Below are 13,570 nucleotides of genomic sequence, written 5' to 3'. Positions count from 1 at the left end.
CTTCCATCGTTCTTTCCTTTGTGACAATGCATGTGATCCTTCCTTCCATCCTTCTTTCCTTTGTGACAATGCATGTGATTCTTCCTTCCATCCTTCTTTCCTTTGTGACATTGCATGTCATCCTGCCTTCCATCGTTCTTTCCTTTGTGACAATGCATGTGATCCTTCCTTCCATCCTTCTTTCCTTTGTGACAATGCATGTGATTCTTCCTTCCATCCTTCTTTCCTTTGTGACATTGCATGTCATCCTGCCTTCCATCGTTCTTTCCTTTGTGACAATGCATGTGATCCTTCCTTCCATCCTTCTTTCCTTTGTGACAATGCTTGTGATCCTTCCTTCCATCGTTCTTTCCTTTGTGACAATGCATGTGATCCTTCCTTCCATCCTTCTTTCCTTTGTGACAATGCATGTGATTCTTCCTTCCATCCTTCTTTCCTTTGTGACATTGCATGTCATCCTGCCTTCCATCGTTCTTTCCTTTGTGACAATGCATGTGATCCTTCCTTCCATCCTTCTTTCCTTTGTGACAATGCTTGTGATCCTTCCTTCCATCCTTCTTTCCTTTGTGACAATGCTTGTGATCCTTCCTTCCTTCCATCCTTCTTTCCTTTGTGACAATGCATGTGATCCTTCCTTCCATCCTTCTTTCCTTTGTGACAATGCATGTGATTCTTCCTTCCATCCTTCTTTCCTTTGTGACAAAGATTGTGATCCATCCTTCCATCCTTCTTTCCTTTGTGACAATGCATGTGATCCTTCCTTCCATCCTTCTTTCCTTTGTGACAATGCATGTGATCCTTCCTTCCATCCTTCTTTCCTTTGTGACAAAGCTTGTGATCCTTCCTTCCATCCTTCTTTCCTTTGTGACAAAGCTTGTGATCCATCCTTCCATCCTTCTTTCCTTTGTGACAATGCATGTGATCCTTCCTTCCATCCTTCTTTCCTTTGTGACAATGCATGTGATCCTTCCTTCCATCCTTCTTTCCTTTGTGACAATGCTTGTGATCCTTCCTTCCATCCTTCTTTCCTTTGTGACAATGCATGTGATCCTTCCTTCCATCCTTCTTTCCTTTGTGACAATGCATGTGATCTTTCCTTCCATCCTTCTTTCCTTTGTGACAAAGCTTGTGATCCTTCCTTCCATCCTTCTTTCCTTTGTGACAAAGCTTGTGATCCATCCTTCCATCCTTCTTTCCTTTGTGACAATGCATGTCATCCTGCCTTCCATCGTTCTTTCCTTTGTGACAATGCATGTGATCCTTCCATCCATCCTTCTTTCCTTTGTGACAAAGCTTGTGATCTTTCCTTCCATCCTTCTTTCCTTAGTTTAGTTTCAGTTTTCAGATTTATTTGTCATATGCAAGTTAGCACAGGGTCAACATTGCAATTAAATGTGTTTGACGAGCAGCAGTCACTCAGCAGCATGCACAGTAGGAGAAAATATATTAAAATAAAATAAAACAATAAAGAAAATAGAAAAATAGTAAGGAGCAAAATATTAGAGAGACATGGTAAAAGAGAAAAGATGACTGAATATATATGTATCTATAAATATAAATATATGTACATTAGTGATTAAATAAGAAAATCTTGAAAAGAAATATGAAGGGAGGGCAGATGGGATATTGCACAGGAATGAGCAGCAGAAAATTAAAGTATTGCACTTGTGACAAAGCTTGTGATCTTTCCTTCCTTCCATCCTTCTTTCCTTTGTGACAAAGCTTGTGATCCTTCCTTCCATCCTTCTTTCCTTTGTGACAATGCTTGTGATCCTTCCTTCCATCCTTCTTTCCTTTGTGACAATGCATGTGATTCTTCCTTCCATCCTTCTTTCCTTTGTGACATTGCATGTCATCCGGCCTTCCATCGTTCTTTCCTTTGTGACAATGCATGTGATCCTTCCTTCCATCCTTCTTTCCTTTGTGACAATGCATGTGATTCTTCCTTCCATCCTTCTTTCCTTTGTGACATTGCATGTCATCCTGCCTTCCATCGTTCTTTCCTTTGTGACAATGCATGTGATCCTTCCTTCCATCCTTCTTTCCTTTGTGACAATGCTTGTGATCCTTCCTTCCATCGTTCTTTCCTTTGTGACAATGCATGTGATCCTTCCTTCCATCCTTCTTTCCTTTGTGACAATGCATGTGATTCTTCCTTCCATCCTTCTTTCCTTTGTGACATTGCATGTCATCCTGCCTTCCATCGTTCTTTCCTTTGTGACAATGCATGTGATCCTTCCTTCCATCCTTCTTTCCTTTGTGACAATGCTTGTGATCCTTCCTTCCATCCTTCTTTCCTTTGTGACAATGCTTGTGATCCTTCCTTCCTTCCATCCTTCTTTCCTTTGTGACAATGCATGTGATCCTTCCATCCATCCTTCTTTCCTTTGTGACAAAGCTTGTGATCTTTCCTCCCATCCTTCTTTCCTTTGTGACAAAGCTTGTGATCCTTCCTTCCATCCTTCTTTCCTTTGTGACAAAGCTTGTGATCTTTCCTTCCATCCTTCTTTCCTTAGTTTAGTTTCAGTTTTCAGATTTATTTGTCATATGCAAGTTAGCACAGGGTCAACATTGCAATTAAATGTGTTTGACGAGCAGCAGTCACTCAGCAGCATGCACAGTAGGAGAAAATATATTAAAATAAAATAAAACAATAAAGAAAATAGAAAAATAGTAAGGAGCAAAATATTAGAGAGACATGGTAAAAGAGAAAAGATGACTGAATATATATGTATCTATAAATATATATATATGTACATTAGTGATTAAATAAGAAAATCTTGAAAAGAAATATGACGGGAGGGCAGATGGGATATTGCACAGGAATGAGCAGCAGAAAATTAAAGTATTGCACTTGTGACAAAGCTTGTGATCTTTCCTTCCTTCCATCCTTCTTTCCTTTGTGACAAAGCTTGTGATCCTTCCTTCCTTCCTTCCATCCTTCTTTCCTTTGTGACAAAGCTTGTGATCCTTCCTTCCTTCCTTCCGTCCTTCTTTCCTTTGTGACATTGCATGTGATCCTTCCTTCCATCCTTCTTTCCTTTGTGACAAAGCTTGTGATCCTTCCTTCCATCCTTCTTTCCTTTGTGACAAAGCTTGTGATCCATCCTTCCATCCTTCTTTCCTTTGTGACAATGCATGTGATCCTTCCTTCCATCCTTCTTTCCTTTGTGACAATGCATGTGATCCTTCCTTCCATCCTACTTTCCTTTGTGACATTGCTTGTGATCCTTCCTTCCATCCTTCTTTCCTTTGTGACAATGCATGTGATTCTTCCTTCCATCCTTCTTTCCTTTGTGACATTGCATGTCATCCTGCCTTCCATCGTTCTTTCCTTTGTGACAATGCATGTGATCCTTCCTTCCATCCTTCTTTCCTTTGTGACAATGCTTGTGATCCTTCCTTCCATCCTTCTTTCCTTTGTGACAAAGCTTGTGATCCATCCTTCCATCCTTCTTTCCTTTGTGACAATGCATGTCATCCTGCCTTCCATCGTTCTTTCCTTTGTGACAATGCATGTGATCCTTCCATCCATCCTTCTTTCCTTTGTGACAAAGCTTGTGATCTTTCCTTCCATCCTTCTTTCCTTAGTTTAGTTTCAGTTTTCAGATTTATTTGTCATATGCAAGTTAGCACAGGGTCAACATTGCAATTAAATGTGTTTGACGAGCAGCAGTCACTCAGCAGCATGCACAGTAGGAGAAAATATATTAAAATAAAATAAAACAATAAAGAAAATAGAAGAATAGTAAGGAGCAAAATATTAGAGAGACATGGTAAAAGAGAAAAGATGACTGAATATATATGTATCTATAAATATAAATATATGTACATTAGTGATTAAATAAGAAAATCTTGAAAAGAAATATGAAGGGAGGGCAGATGGGATATTGCACAGGAATGAGCAGCAGAAAATTAAAGTATTGCACTTGTGACAAAGCTTGTGATCTTTCCTTCCTTCCATCCTTCTTTCCTTTGTGACAAAGCTTGTGATCCTTCCTTCCATCCTTCTTTCCTTTGTGACAATGCTTGTGATCCTTCCTTCCATCCTTCTTTCCTTTGTGACAATGCATGTGATTCTTCCTTCCATCCTTCTTTCCTTTGTGACATTGCATGTCATCCGGCCTTCCATCGTTCTTTCCTTTGTGACAATGCATGTGATCCTTCCTTCCATCCTTCTTTCCTTTGTGACAATGCATGTGATTCTTCCTTCCATCCTTCTTTCCTTTGTGACATTGCATGTCATCCTGCCTTCCATCGTTCTTTCCTTTGTGACAATGCATGTGATCCTTCCTTCCATCCTTCTTTCCTTTGTGACAATGCTTGTGATCCTTCCTTCCATCGTTCTTTCCTTTGTGACAATGCATGTGATCCTTCCTTCCATCCTTCTTTCCTTTGTGACAATGCATGTGATTCTTCCTTCCATCCTTCTTTCCTTTGTGACATTGCATGTCATCCTGCCTTCCATCGTTCTTTCCTTTGTGACAATGCATGTGATCCTTCCTTCCATCCTTCTTTCCTTTGTGACAATGCTTGTGATCCTTCCTTCCATCCTTCTTTCCTTTGTGACAATGCTTGTGATCCTTCCTTCCTTCCATCCTTCTTTCCTTTGTGACAATGCATGTGATCCTTCCATCCATCCTTCTTTCCTTTGTGACAAAGCTTGTGATCTTTCCTCCCATCCTTCTTTCCTTTGTGACAAAGCTTGTGATCCTTCCTTCCATCCTTCTTTCCTTTGTGACAAAGCTTGTGATCTTTCCTTCCATCCTTCTTTCCTTAGTTTAGTTTCAGTTTTCAGATTTATTTGTCATATGCAAGTTAGCACAGGGTCAACATTGCAATTAAATGTGTTTGACGAGCAGCAGTCACTCAGCAGCATGCACAGTAGGAGAAAATATATTAAAATAAAATAAAACAATAAAGAAAATAGAAAAATAGTAAGGAGCAAAATATTAGAGAGACATGGTAAAAGAGAAAAGATGACTGAATATATATGTATCTATAAATATATATATATGTACATTAGTGATTAAATAAGAAAATCTTGAAAAGAAATATGACAGGAGGGCAGATGGGATATTGCACAGGAATGAGCAGCAGAAAATTAAAGTATTGCACTTGTGACAAAGCTTGTGATCTTTCCTTCCTTCCATCCTTCTTTCCTTTGTGACAATGCTTGTGATCCTTCCTTCCATCCTTCTTTCCTTTGTGACAATGCTTGTGATCCTTCCTTCCATCCTTCTTTCCTTTGTGACAATGCATGTGATCCTTCCTTCCATCCTTCTTTCCTTTGTGACAATGCATGTGATCCTTCCTTCCATCCTTCTTTCCTTTGTGACAATGCATGTGATCCTTCCTTCCATCCTTCTTTCCTTTGTGACAATGCATGTGATCCTTCCTTCCATCCTTCTTTCCTTTGTGACAAAGCTTGTGATCCTTCCTTCCATCCTTCTTTCCTTTGTGACAAAGCTTGTGATCCATCCTTCCATCCTTCTTTCCTTTGTGACAATGCATGTGATCCTTCCTTCCATCCTTCTTTCCTTTGTGACAATGCATGTGATTCTTCCTTCCATCCTTCTTTCCTTTGTGACATTGCATGTCATCCTGCCTTCCATCGTTCTTTCCTTTGTGACAATGCATGTGATCCTTCCTTCCATCCTTCTTTCCTTTGTGACAATGCTTGTGATCCTTCCTTCCATCCTTCTTTCCTTTGTGACAATGCTTGTGATCCATCCTTCCATCCTTCTTTCCTTTGTGACAATGCATGTGATCCTTCCTTCCATCCTTCTTTCCTTTGTGACAATGCTTGTGATTCTTCCTTCCATCCTTCTTTCCTTTGTGACAATGCATGTGATCCTTCCTTCCATCCTTCTTTCCTTTGTGACAATGCATGTGATTCTTCCTTCCATCCTTCTTTCCTTTGTGACATTGCATGTTATCCTGCCTTCCATCGTTCTTTCCTTTGTGACAATGCATGTGATCCTTCCTTCCATCCTTCTTTCCTTTGTGACAATGCTTGTGATCCTTCCTTCCATCCTTCTTTCCTTTGTGACAATGCATGTGATCCTTCCTTCCATCCTTCTTTCCTTTGTGACAATGCATGTGATTCTTCCTTCCATCCTTCTTTCCTTTGTGACATTGCATGTCATCCTGCCTTCCATCGTTCTTTCCTTTGTGACAATGCATGTGATCCTTCCTTCCATCCTTCTTTCCTTTGTGACAATGCTTGTGATCCTTCCTTCCATCCTTCTTTCCTTTGTGACAATGCTTGTGATCCTTCCTTCCATCCTTCTTTCCTTTGTGACAATGCATGTGATTCTTCCTTCCATCCTTCTTTCCTTTGTGACATTGCATGTCATCCTGCCTTCCATCGTTCTTTCCTTTGTGACAATGCATGTGATCCTTCCTTCCATCCTTCTTTCCTTTGTGACAATGCATGTGATTCTTCCTTCCATCCTTCTTTCCTTTGTGACATTGCATGTCATCCTGCCTTCCATCGTTCTTTCCTTTGTGACAATGCATGTGATCCTTCCTTCCATCCTTCTTTCCTTTGTGACAATGCTTGTGATCCTTCCTTCCATCCTTCTTTGCTTTGTGACAATGCTTGTGATCCTTCCTTCCTTCCATCCTTCTTTCCTTTGTGACAATGCATGTGATCCTTCCATCCATCCTTCTTTCCTTTGTGACAAAGCTTGTGATCTTTCCTCCCATCCTTCTTTCCTTTGTGACAAAGCTTGTGATCCTTCCTTCCATCCTTCTTTCCTTTGTGACAAAGCTTGTGATCTTTCCTTCCATCCTTCTTTCCTTAGTTTAGTTTCAGTTTTCAGATTTATTTGTCATATGCAAGTTAGCACAGGGTCAACATTGCAATTAAATGTGTTTGACGAGCAGCAGTCACTCAGCAGCATGCACAGTAGGAGAAAATATATTAAAATAAAATAAAACAATAAAGAAAATAGAAAAATAGTAAGGAGCAAAATATTAGAGAGACATGGTAAAAGAGAAAAGATGACTGAATATATATGTATCTATAAATATAAATATATGTACATTAGTGATTAAATAAGAAAATCTTGAAAAGAAATATGACGGGAGGGCAGATGGGATATTGCACAGGAATGAGCAGCAGAAAATTAAAGTATTGCACTTGTGACAAAGCTTGTGATCTTTCCTTCCTTCCATCCTTCTTTCCTTTGTGACAAAGCTTGTGATCCTTCCTTCCATCCTTCTTTCCTTTGTGACAATGCTTGTGATCCTTCCTTCCATCCTTCTTTCCTTTGTGACAATGCTTGTGATCCTTCCTTCCATCCTTCTTTCCTTTGTGACAATGCATGTGATCCTTCCTTCCATCCTTCTTTCCTTTGTGACAATGCATGTGATCCTTCCTTCCATCCTTCTTTCCTTTGTGACAATGCATGTGATCCTTCCTTCCATCCTTCTTTCCTTTGTGACAATGCATGTGATCCTTCCTTCCATCCTTCTTTCCTTTGTGACAAAGCTTGTGATCCTTCCTTCCATCCTTCTTTCCTTTGTGACAAAGCTTGTGATCCATCCTTCCATCCTTCTTTCCTTTGTGACAATGCATGTGATCCTTCCTTCCATCCTTCTTTCCTTTGTGACAATGCATGTGATTCTTCCTTCCATCCTTCTTTCCTTTGTGACATTGCATGTCATCCTGCCTTCCATCGTTCTTTCCTTTGTGACAATGCATGTGATCCTTCCTTCCATCCTTCTTTCCTTTGTGACAATGCTTGTGATCCTTCCTTCCATCCTTCTTTCCTTTGTGACAATGCATGTGATCCTTCCTTCCATCCTTCTTTCCTTTGTGACAATGCTTGTGATTCTTCCTTCCATCCTTCTTTTCTTTGTGACAATGCATGTGATCCTTCCTTCCATCCTTCTTTCCTTTGTGACAATGCATGTGATTCTTCCTTCCATCCTTCTTTCCTTTGTGACATTGCATGTCATCCTGCCTTCCATCGTTCTTTCCTTTGTGACAATGCATGTGATCCTTCCTTCCATCCTTCTTTCCTTTGTGACAATGCTTGTGATCCTTCCTTCCATCCTTCTTTCCTTTGTGACAATGCATGTGATCCTTCCTTCCATCCTTCTTTCCTTTGTGACAATGCATGTGATTCTTCCTTCCATCCTTCTTTCCTTTGTGACATTGCATGTCATCCTGCCTTCCATCGTTCTTTCCTTTGTGACAATGCATGTGATCCTTCCTTCCATCCTTCTTTCCTTTGTGACAATGCTTGTGATCCTTCCTTCCATCCTTCTTTCCTTTGTGACAATGCTTGTGATCCTTCCTTCCATCCTTCTTTCCTTTGTGACAATGCATGTGATTCTTCCTTCCATCCTTCTTTCCTTTGTGACATTGCATGTCATCCTGCCTTCCATCGTTCTTTCCTTTGTGACAATGCATGTGATCCTTCCTTCCATCCTTCTTTCCTTTGTGACAATGCATGTGATTCTTCCTTCCATCCTTCTTTCCTTTGTGACATTGCATGTCATCCTGCCTTCCATCGTTCTTTCCTTTGTGACAATGCATGTGATCCTTCCTTCCATCCTTCTTTCCTTTGTGACAATGCTTGTGATCCTTCCTTCCATCCTTCTTTCCTTTGTGACAATGCTTGTGATCCTTCCTTCCTTCCATCCTTCTTTCCTTTGTGACAATGCATGTGATCCTTCCATCCATCCTTCTTTCCTTTGTGACAAAGCTTGTGATCTTTCCTCCCATCCTTCTTTCCTTTGTGACAAAGCTTGTGATCCTTCCTTCCATCCTTCTTTCCTTTGTGACAATGCATGTGATCCTTCCTTCGATCCTTCTTTCCTTTGTGACAATGCATGTCATCCTTCCTTCCATCCTTCTTTCCTTTGTGACAATGCATGTGATCCTTCCTTCCATCCTTCTTTCCTTTGTGACAAAGCTTGTGATCCTTCCTTCCACTCTTCTTTCCTTTGTGACAAAGCTTGTGATCCTTCCTTCCATCCTTCTTTCCTTTGTGACAATGCATGTGATCCTTCCTTCCATCCTTCTTTCCTTTGTGACAAAGTTTGTGATCCTTCCTTCCATCCTTCTTTCCTTTGTGACAATGCTTGTGATCCTTCCTTCCATCCTTCTTTCCTTGGTGACAATGCATGTGATCCTTCCTTCCATCCTTCTTTCCTTTGTTTAGTTTTAGTGAGAAGGGTCTGGCTGCAGCCACTGTGGAGCTCCACAGTAGCCGGAAGCATGTGACCTCCACAGTAGCCGTAAACACGCATGGATACCGTGGAAGTCTTGCAAGTTGATCGCAAAGGTTAGTTAAGTCTTTCTTATATAAATTTGCCGTTAGTGATTTCATAATTCTAGGAATCGTCTAGTTTTCTTACAATGATCATGTTGCCACTTTTTTTGCGTTACAACAACATTCCTCCTTATTTTAATGTTTTTTCATCGTGCTCCATGGCAGAGAAACACACAGATATGCTTTTTCCTGGGCCTGGTTTTAGTAAGAGAGCTGGATTAACGGCTTCTGTGGGCGAGAAGAAGCAAAAACCACATTTTGCATTAGAGTATGATTTATTGTTGGCGTCAGAGATGCAAAATAACGAATACTTCAATACTGTACTTAAGTAGAATTTTCTGGTATCTTTACTTTACTGCTGTACTTTTTTGTGCCTACTGTATACTTCTTTATACTTCTACTTCTCACATTTTAGCACGCGTATCTGTACTTTGTAATCCGTACATTTGTAAATCAGCACGCGTGCTTTGGACGCAAGATTACTTCAAAATTTTGTACATAAATTATATTTTAGACCCTGTACTTCTTACTTCGACTTGACTAAAAAGTCGAGCCAGTGCTTTCTAAACAGAGGTATCTAAACTGTAGTAAGGAACGTGTGTACTTGTGACACCTTTGGTTAGCGTCAACACTGCAAATTTCGTCACAAACAGATTTATATATTTATCAATACTTCTATTCGTCATTCTTTTCTGTACAGCTTTTTTATTGCCCAGATTTTAGTTAGCCTCTGTTCAATTGACTGTTATATGTCAATAGAAACATATCTCACAGATTAAAGTGTCTTTTAAAATATTTGGGGTTTTTTTTTCAAGAATTTTCTTCCCAAATCTATTACATGCCAAGTGTAAATTGTTATTTCTGCTAAAACCTTAACTTAAATGTGTATATGGTGTTTATCTGTTTCTCTCTGTGTTTTAGATGCACACATCAATCTGGAATTCAGGCTTAAAGCCAGAATTGCAGGAATGCAACACGTGTTGCAGAGGACTCTTTCACTGCCCTCTGTGCCCCACTTTCAGCCCTACTGTCAGGGCAAAGATTGAGGAGCATCTAAGTGTGCATATAAAAAATGCTTTGCCTTTAAAAGGTATGTTTGTATTAAATATACTTTATAGTTATAAATATGCACTTTTTTAAGCACTTCTGCAGTATCTTTGTTGACTTAAAAGTTGCTGTTGATATTGTACAGTTCAGTGCATTCATCTGCAACAAAAATAGTGTTTTTATAAAATATATTTTTATTTACTTTTCACCACTTTTCTTGACATAACTTTTGTGATCCATACCATTTTGCTTTCATTATTGAGGTTGGCTTGGATGTTTTTGTTAACATGTACAATCTGATTGTTAGACAAATTGATTGCATTCTATACAACTACATTTAAATTACATCTGTTTGTTTGTTTGTTTTTTTCTCTTACAGATAAAATGATATGCCGGTGCAGGCAGCCTTGTAGGACAACAGGACACTTTCACTGCCCTGTCTGTAAGATTACAATCATACGGCGTGGGGATATGGCAAGGCATTTATTGTCTTGTCAGCATTCTTCAATGCCAAGTCAGCCACCATTATCAGGACTGCTCCCCGCTGAACTCTTCGAGGAGACCCGTCTCCCCCCCCCAAGGTTTTGTCTTCGGTATCTGAACCATTTTCTGAGTCTTTGTTAGAACATTCATAAGCTCTACCCTCTGTGTTCAATAAAACTGCAGCTGATGGAAAGTCCATGAAAATGACATGCCCTCACTGTGGCCTTACTCTTCGTAGCTCTGGCAAGCTATTTGCACACTGGAGAGAGGAAGCCAAAGCTGTGCTTGAAGGACAACACGTGCCCATTTTCAGACTGAAAAAGCGCAAGTTCCAGGAAGTCAGTCAGGTCAGTATTCACTTTAAACAGTAGTGTAATTACATGGTTAGTGACATTTGAATAACTGTTAAAAAACTGTTCTGCAACAGAGAAATAACTATGTTTTCATCCCCATTTGCCTGACACAGGAGCCAGCAGTTGTTGAAGATCTGCGTCCTGCTGTGCAGTGGGCTGTCCAAAATAAGGCACATGTAACAATGCCCAAATATCTGTCCTTAAATCAAGGGGACCAGCAGAGGGTCTTAAGAGACATGTCAGAGGAAGAAGACACTGGAGCAAGGGACTTGTTCCTCTTTGTTTTTCAGTTTGCAAAGGACATGGAGCTCTTTTTGAAAGCATGTGCTGATGATCAGGGGCTAAGGGTCAGTGCTATGTTTGACATGTAATGGACAAATGAAGGCACTGGCTGTGTTTGTTTAATATGTTGTTGTTGTTGTTGTTGTTTTGTTTTTGCATAGTACAAAATTCCAATTAAACTTATTTCAAAATGTTGTTCACTTGATTCTGTGTCCATACTTATAATAAATGATTACAGTGAAACAGCATTAAATGTAAATGTAACAGCATTTTTTTAAACTTGTAATTTCAAAATAAAAAGCTTATTGTTGATATTAACAGTAAAGAATTGTAATCAATAATATTTTTATACATTTTAAACATTAACACTCTGGGCTCTATCCTGGCTATCTGTGGACACTTCACTTATTCTTTTTTTTGACTACTGCACTGCAGTGGACCAAAACAATGACACGGGTTTGATCTTAAGGATCTAATAGTTATGTGTGTTGTGCATGACATTGCCACACAAATATGTATTTGCAAGATAGAGTAGAATAAATTATGACGCATGAAATATTACATAGGCTGCAGTGAATTTCTGTTGATACAGCCAATTGAGCTTTGAGTTTCCCAGTCAAACTTAGCTTTGAAGCACCTGCTAAAAACACTTTTACTCTTTTACATTTCATAACAAGACACCATAGCCAAAATATTAACAAAATATATATTATTAAAAAATTCAAAGCTGCACATACAGCAACAAACACCGTTAGTAAATGTGTCCTGGAGTTTATGCAGGTGCAGAAAGTGCTGCTGCTGTAAGTCAGCCTAACAGCTTACAGATCACTTATTTTTCTGGAAAGATGGTAGGAAGGGCATCACTGCTCATTTCTACAGTCTCCCAGATCTTGGAATACAATCCCTTTGTACCATGAAACCACTTCGCAGTACTAGGAGTCCACTAAAACCTATAAAGAGAGTGATCCTGGAAGAAATGGGGCACACACTAGTGACCTCAACAATTGCAAGACGGCCTTTTCCCCGATGCTCAGATGGGGAAAAAAAGGAAGTTTCATGAAAACATTAGGACTTTATCACCGTTTTACCAGAAAAGTTAATGGTAATATATAACCTAACTGGCTATAAAGAGTAAAACATTTAGATACAATTTTGATTTTGATGAAAAGGACTGGTGCTATTTTAAAGAGTCACGTCGGTAAAAGTAGATAAATGTTTTAAGAAATATACATTTTATAGCATTTTGTGAACATACACAAAAAGTGGCCATTTTTGGCAACAAACAAGCTGAGAGAGAGTTGTATATTTTTGGCTCTCCTTGAACAAAAATAATAGTGCATAATAATCAATGTTGATGTTAATCAATTAGATGTCCCAGACACTACTATTAATAATACAGCGGTGCCTCGTTTATCGCTGGTGTTACGTTCAAAAAATAACCCGCGGTAGGTGAAATCCATAGCCAACTTTATTTTTTACAATTATTACAGATGTTAAGACTGTAAAACCCCTCACTACATGCTTTATACACTTTTCTCAGACAGGAATGAACATTTTCACACTTTTCTCTTTGTTTAAACACTCTTAGAGTTCAAACCTTTGTAGAAACACAAGTCCAGTATTATGGAATGAAACCTAAAGGTGCATTTGAGGGTGCAAAACGTTTCGTCGGCATTGTTGTGTTTGTTTGGGAGAAAACTTCCAAACGTACAGTACAGCACTTCAGAGTTACACTGCTAGCGATCGAAGATTTATGTAAATTCGACAAGCTAAACGCATTCTGTACTGTACAGCGGGAGTCCCCAACCTTTTTTGCACCACAGACCACTTTAATGTCAGACAATATTTTCAGGGAACTACCTTTAAGGTGTCGCGGATAAATACAACAAAAGAATAAAAAAAAGAAACTGTGGTATTTTGTAAATATAATAATAAACGTGACTTGAGCTGTGCGCCAACAACAATGACAGTGACATCCTCCTCTCTGCTTCTTAATGCTCTCTGGTCGCTATGGTAACGCGTAAATAGTTCTTTCAAAATAAGACACACAACTACAACCATACATTTCACACCGGAGGATCAACCCTCGCGGAACGGTACCAAAGGACTCACGGA

General features: G+C 39.4%; 1 long non-coding RNA gene across 1 annotated transcript; it reads left to right on the top strand.

Annotated features, from left to right (window-relative positions):
• Positions 1-10,253: 10,253 nt before the first annotated feature.
• On the top strand, positions 10,254-11,693 carry LOC143418481 (uncharacterized). The gene is made up of 4 exons (XR_013098473.1): positions 10,254-10,380; positions 10,717-10,930; positions 11,059-11,167; positions 11,287-11,693. It is a non-coding gene; the product is annotated as an uncharacterized LOC143418481 (long non-coding RNA).
• The last annotated feature ends 1,877 nt before the right edge of the window (positions 11,694-13,570 follow it).

Source organism: Maylandia zebra, linkage group LG4, assembly GCF_041146795.1.
Source record: "Maylandia zebra isolate NMK-2024a linkage group LG4, Mzebra_GT3a, whole genome shotgun sequence".
Classification (NCBI taxonomy): Eukaryota; Metazoa; Chordata; class Actinopteri; order Cichliformes; family Cichlidae; genus Maylandia; species Maylandia zebra.
The sequence above is the reverse complement of the archived record's forward strand: the minus strand, read 5'-3'. Positions and strand labels throughout refer to the sequence as shown.